The sequence below is a fragment of the Vigna unguiculata genome, chromosome 5 (assembly GCF_037176805.1).
Source record: "Vigna unguiculata cultivar grain cowpea cultivar isolate G323 ecotype 2 chromosome 5, ASM3717680v1, whole genome shotgun sequence".
Lineage (NCBI taxonomy): Eukaryota > Viridiplantae > Streptophyta > Magnoliopsida > Fabales > Fabaceae > Vigna > Vigna unguiculata.
Window position 1 is genome coordinate 26,699,866 of NC_140796.1, and position 7,209 is coordinate 26,707,074.

The window sequence follows — 7,209 nt, forward strand, 5'->3', positions numbered from 1 at the left end:
TCCCACATCATTTTCGATTCCGAAAAATAATTAGATGTTCTTTTTTTAAATTATGATTATCTCCAAAAATATGGAGTATATAAGACAAAAAAGAAAAAGGAGATCACTTTTACCTTTTATCTTATTCCTTTTTGTGTAAGCAAAAGGGGACTTCAAAAAATTAAAGGATTATTTTGTTCCTGATAGTTATTTATTCAATCAATGGATGGAAGTATACTCTAGACCGGAATTGGGGGGAGTACTGCCTTATTTTTTCTACCAACTTCAAGTCCCCTTTAGTATTCTTTTTATATTATACGTAAATTGGATAATTTAAAACAAAAATATACATTACTAATCTTTTGTGTATTTTGGTGTTTCTAGCCATCCATTAATTTTTTTTATTATATTAATCCCTTTTTTTAATTTTGTTAATATATGTATGCTAATTCATACAAATGATATTGAAAATTTGAAAAAGGTTGGTCTTTTGCGTCCGCTTCAAGACAAGATTACTAATCAACAAATCTTGGGAAAAACAACCACTTTATACATAGAATATAATATATAGAATCTAATTCTAGAATTTCATTGATTTTTTCACCTTATTCTTATACATAGAAAATTAGACTCAATATTTTTACCGCAATTTGAAATCATCATACTTTCTCTATAAGTAATAGAGTCTTCTATAAATTATATTCAAAAAAAGCTATTTTATTGCACTCATATAACTATCTGATTCAATTATTCAATCCAAATGCGAAAAGAATATATATATATATATATATATATATATATATATATATATATTCTTTATAGATTCTTTTTGTACTTTAAATATAAGGAGAGGCTTATAAGAAATAGTATCAAAAAATTTATGTCTCACCGAAGCACACATAGAGATATCGATAACACACATAGAGTTAATGGTATTTCATAACTAATTGATTGAGCAGCTGCTTGTAGACCACCCAAAAAGGAATATTTATTATTTGACCCATATCCTAACAGAAGAAGTCCAATGGGGGCAATACTCGAAATAGCAATCCATAAAAAAACACCAATATTCATATCAGATTAAACAAAGTCATAGCCAAAAGGAATTACTGAATAGCTTATTATAATGGATATGACTGAGATAGATGGGCCGAAACTAAATAAACGAATATCTCCTCTAGATGGAATAAGATTCTCTTTAAAAAGTAATTTTGTTTCGTCTGCTAGAGCTTGAAGAACTCCAAAAGGACCGGTGTATTCAGGTCTAATACGCTGTTGTATCCCTGCAAATATTTCTCTTTCTAACCATACAATTGCTAGTACACTTATAGTAATTCCTAATATCAAAATAAAAATAGGTATAAATACCCAAAGAATTCTATATATCTCTTTTAAAAATTGCAATCTGAAAAAAAATGTATATCTTGTATTTCTGTTAAATCAATTATCATTTCAACGATCAACTTCTCCCATAATAATATCTATGCTACCTAGTATTGTCATAATATCGGCCAATTTCATTCTTTTAACTAATTGAGGAAGAATTTGCAAATTTATAAAACCGAGCGAGTGAATTTTCCATCTCCAAGGAAAACCATTTTGATCCCCTATTAGAAAAATCCCTAATTCTCCCTTGGGGGCTTCAACTCTTACATAAAGTTATTGTTTTGCCAATTCAAAACTCGGAGACGATTTTTTACTAGTAAATTGATACTCAAACTCATTCCATTCTGGCTCTTTTTCTCTACCAAAGCAGCGGATTTCTAAATTTTCATATGGATCGCCGAGAAGTCCTTCCAAAGCCTGTTGAATAATTTTTATGGATTCTATCATTTCACCAATTTAAACTAAATAACAAGCTAATGAATCTCTTTCTTTTTGCCATTGAACTTCCTAATGAAATTCTTCGTAACATTCATAATTATCCACTTTACGTAGATCCCATTGTATTCTGGAAGCCCGAAGCATCGGTCCTGATAAACCCCAATTAATAACTTCTTTTACATCAACAACACCAACGCCCTCAACCCATTCTAAAAGAATAGGACTTCGCGTAATAAGTTTTTGATATTCAGCAATACTTGTTAAAAAATAATCGCAGAAATCATAACACTTATCTATCCAACCATAAGGTAGATCAGTCGCTACCCCTCCGATACGAAAAAAATTATGATATTTCTCATACTTGTGGCAGCTTCAAATAGATCATATATTAATTCTCTTTCTCTGAAAATATAGAAAAAAGGTTTTTGTGCACCAATATCTACCATAAAAGGTCCTAGCCATAGTACGTGAGAAGCTATACGACTTAACTCCAACATTATTACTCGGATATAGCTGGCTCTTTTAGGTACTTGAATATTTCCCAACTGTTCTGGTTCATTTACAGTTATTGCTTCTGTGAACATTGTAGCTAAATAGTCCCAATGTGTTACATAAGGCAAATATTGTATAATTGTTCGGTTTTCCGCTATTTTTTCCATTCCTCTGTGTAAATAACCCAATATCGGTTCACAATCAATAACATCTTCACCATCTAGAGTAACAATAAGTCTAAGAACATCGTGCATTGATGGGTGGTGAGGCCTCATTTGACTATCATGAAGTCCTTTCTTTTCGTTGAGATATTCATAGGTTTTTGCTCGATTTATTCTTTTATGAATCGCTTAAAAAAAAGTTCATCCAAATTCAAGATCTAATAAATCGAATAATTGAAAATTACTCTTCATTTTAACGAATTTGTGACTGCCGAATATTAAACTGATTGATTAATTTTTTATACCGTATTCCATCTTTCTTTCACAAATAAGACAATAATCTTTGCCATTTTCCCAAAATTTTACGTAAACCTGTTTGGGATGAGTAGTCTTTTCGGTGCAATTCAAAATGTGAAGTAAGTCTTCGTATTCTATTGGTAAATTTGAATATTTGAAATTCAACCAATCCCGGTTTTTTTCCTTTTTTTTTCTTGTGAAATAACAGGTATAAATGACTTTTTTACCATAAAAAATAAGTTTTTCCTTCTCCTCGATTTTTATAGATATTTTTATTGATCAGTAATTAGAATGACACTCATTTTTAATTTTTTGATAGAAATCCGAAATCTAAATTTTTTTATAACTGAAATCAATCCAATTTAAATAGAGAATTTAAATAGATATAGTATAAAGGAGACTAGTTTGATATATAAAAAATAATTGTATACATTACATTAGATAAAAAAGATAATTTTGTTAATGCTTTTTTTTAATGTATACATCATTAAATTAAAATCAATGTCATACCAAAATATGTGTATTTTCTTAACCTATGTATCTATCTATAGATAGATACATATGCTAAATAGAAGACAAAATTAGATTAACGAATTTTCACACGCGGATACATATGTATCCTTACTATACTGAAACGGCTTCCATTATGGGTATTAAACCAATAACGATTTATACAAGCTAAATCTTCTAATCGATATTTTGGCCAAAGAAAAATTTTGAAATTCATTAGTTTTTTTTTCCTTTTTCTCATTTCTTTTTTTAGTCAAAACTTTAAAACAATTTTGGACTTTATTTTCATTATAAAATATTGTGTTTCTATGCATACTATTTATATTATTTGGATCTAAACAAATTCTAATTCTCAACTCTCTACGACGTCTAGCAGATAAAATGTTTTCAGGAACAAGTAAATTAAAATTCTCGTTTTCTTTGTTTTCTATTATCTTTTGATCTTTTGTTCTTGTAATGTATTTATCAAAAAATTTCTTATTAACATGAATTTTTTCTGAGTATTTTTTATAAATTTTGCGTTTATTCTTATGAATTAATGAAGGACCCATCGTTTTATACTTAAAAAATTGTTTATTATTTTTTCTAGACAGGCAAACTGGTTCGATAACAAATAGTTCTTTTTTCCTAAATTTATTATTTTTCTTTTTCCTTAAGCCTGAAAGAGTTAAATTCATCTATTTTTGAATCATCATAATATCTAGACCTAGTTCTCCTCTTTGCATAGAGGCTATAGTAATTTTTCTTAAATTTGTCAATCTAATAAGGAGACAATATACTTTTACATTGTTAAATATGTTTTTACCTAAGAAATTTTTCCAGTTTAAATGGAAATTCAAAAAATTTCTTACTAAGAATTGAAGTTCTGCCTCCAGATTATTCTTGGGTTTTTTTTTTCGATGTTCTAAAAACATCTATTTTTTTTCTTTCTAGTAATATTATTTTCACTAACATTTTTATTTCCTTTAGAATGTAAAAAAAGAGAATGTAAATAAAGTAATTTTATTGGTATAATTTGCGAGTTACCCCTAAATGTATTATAAAATATCACAAATTTGGAAAAGAACCAAAATTCCGGATTGCATATGGAACGATTTAGTATTTTTCTATTGATTCTCGTCCAATCAAAATATTTTCTATCCGGATTTATAATAATAGTATCTTCTGCTATATAATTCTTGATAAAAAATATTACTTATTCTATCAAATAAGTCTTTTTTATAAGTATTGTAATTAGAAGAAATCATTGTGTTTCTATTTGATTGAAATAGGGATCTATATCGATAAATATATGGGTCTTTCTTATTTGCATAATTCATAAAATTATAGGATAAAAGATTGTATTTATATTGTTTTCTATTTTTTTTTAATGTGATTCCTTGTTGTTCTTGGTAAAGAATTAATGGGCTTTTTCCATATGAATCCCATTTGGTTAAATTTTTATTTTGAGTTACACCACATTTAGTGATTCTATTTCTCCATTTTTGTGATACTAATTTTGACTAGCTACTGTTAGATAAGTTATATTGATAATAATTATTCTTTAACCAATTTGTTCATTGATTTAGTTCAGAATTGAGCAGGTTATTTTGTTTTCTTTTAGAATAAACTATTCCTTGTGCTCAAAAAAAAGAATCCTTTATTTCATTTTTCATATTTGTTTTTTATTAGATTGAAAAAGAAGTCTTAACTTATATATGTTTATGTTAATAATTCGGGTTTGTAACAAATTTAAAAATACATATGGTTGTGACAAAAAGGAGACATCAAAATAATTATGTGAATTTGCATTCTTATTATTAAAATATTTGTGTAATTTTAAAAGAAAGGGAATTATAATTTGATTTGTTTTATAACTTCTTTCTGTATTTGGTTCATTATCATAAAGCCATTTATTTAAAAAAAAATTTGTTGATTCAAGAAAAAGTTGTAGCTGGATTTTCGAAATACAAATGATATATAGAAAGATATCTATGTATATTTTTTTCATCAAAAATTGCAAAAAAGAATGTGATATTTTAGTTAAGCTAATATTTCTTCTTTGGAATATCTGCAAATTTTTTTTTTCGAATTCTATCCTTTTACTATCATAAATTTTTTTCTTCAAATGAATATTTGTCTCGGGAATTCTAAGTCCTCTTCTCTTTTCTTCTTTTTTTCATTTTTTCTATTTTTTAATAACTACTTTTTTTTAGTATTGAGATCCTTTATAGATTTTTTTTCAATGAAAAATTTTTCGACTTTATCGATTGAATTGAAATGGTTGCTTCAGAAATCATTGAATTATTCTTCCAAATTATTGAATATTTTTTGTTTTCGCTCAATTCATCGAGTTTTGGGGGTTTCCTTTTAATAAAAAATATTTTAAATTTAAAAATTCTTGTTTTTTTTTCGTGAGGAATCCTATACTTTTCTAATAATTTCAAGAATACTTTGGATGATCCCTTTTGCTTTTTCTATTACAATATTGAGAAATAGTTTTAATTTTTCACTTAAAACTTTTAGAATTAAAAAAGTGAAAATTTCAAATTTTTTCTTTTTTTTAGTTCTTTTAAAATGGGGTCAAAAAAGGAAAGTGGATTTTTCGGGGAACTAGAAAAAGGCAATTCGACTTCCATCCCCCAAACTGTTAAAAAACAAAAGTTATTTTTTTTCTTTGATTTTTTTTTTTTTGTTTTCATTGCATTGTATTTTAGATTTATACCAAGGTTTTAGACGAAAAGGAAATAATATTTTTATCTGAATCCCATCTGTTAGCCATTTTTGCGAAAACTCTCTTTCGGATAATTGAACGCCGTTATACGTGCATTTAATATATATTTCTCTCTTCCAATCCATATAATCTTCAGACCATTCTGGAATTTGAAAAAATTGTATACGGATTGTATTTTTAATTATTATAAATGAATGTAATAGAATATATTTCCTAATAAAGCATTGGGTTATTAATAAAACACCTTTTATTACTTGAGCAAATATAATGCTATCCCAGGCTTCTGCTATTTCTATACGTTTTCTTTCTGCATTTTCCTTTTTTGCTTCCTCCTCTTTTTTTTTGGACTTTTTTTTTTTGTTTTTTCCTCTATAGAACCTAAAATTTGAAATTCTGTCTTTTTACGAATCCAAATATTTAACATAAAAAATCTTTTCATTGATTTTAAACTATGAAAAGAAAAGAATATTGATTTTTCAATTTTATCCAAAAAAAGCGGCGAATGCACCCTTTTTTGAAAAAAATTCCAAGTAACTGTTTTCCGTCTTTGAGCACAGATAGATCCTTTGATTATATCTCTCCGAAAATCCGATTGTTGGGAATAACGTCTTAAAGCCAATTTGGTTTTTTGTTCAGTATTTTCAGTATCGCCACGATCACGATAAGTCTTGTATTTTTTAAAAAATTTATCTTTATTAGTCAAAATGATTACACGTTTGCCTTTTCTAGAACGAATTTGTGAATTATCTGCTTCAATTTTTCCACCTAATTGTTCTAATTCGTCCATCAATTTGTATGACCACCGAGGTACTTTTTTACAGATTTCGTTTCTTTTAATAAACGTACTGTTCTTTCGATTTACTTTTCTTTTTTCGTTCAAATCAGTTGTAATTGCATCAAATAATATTTGGATTATTTGTTTTTTTTTCTGCGTCATAATTATAATTCATTTTTACTTGTTCAGGTTCTGTAAATAAATAAGGTACGTGTGAATTTAAGCTTGATAGTAATGAAAATTGACTGATTAGATTAAAAAGAAATGTAGTTACTAATAATTTTTTATCAAATGTTTTTCTATTTTCCTCTAATTTTGGAGAATTACTATTATTCTTTTTAGAAATCTTATTATAAAGAAAGATATCTTGAATTTTTTTTATAAAAATGTTATTTTTTTTTGTAAGTATTTTCATGTTGTATTGAGGTTGAAAAACTGTTTTTTATTTGTCCACGGAA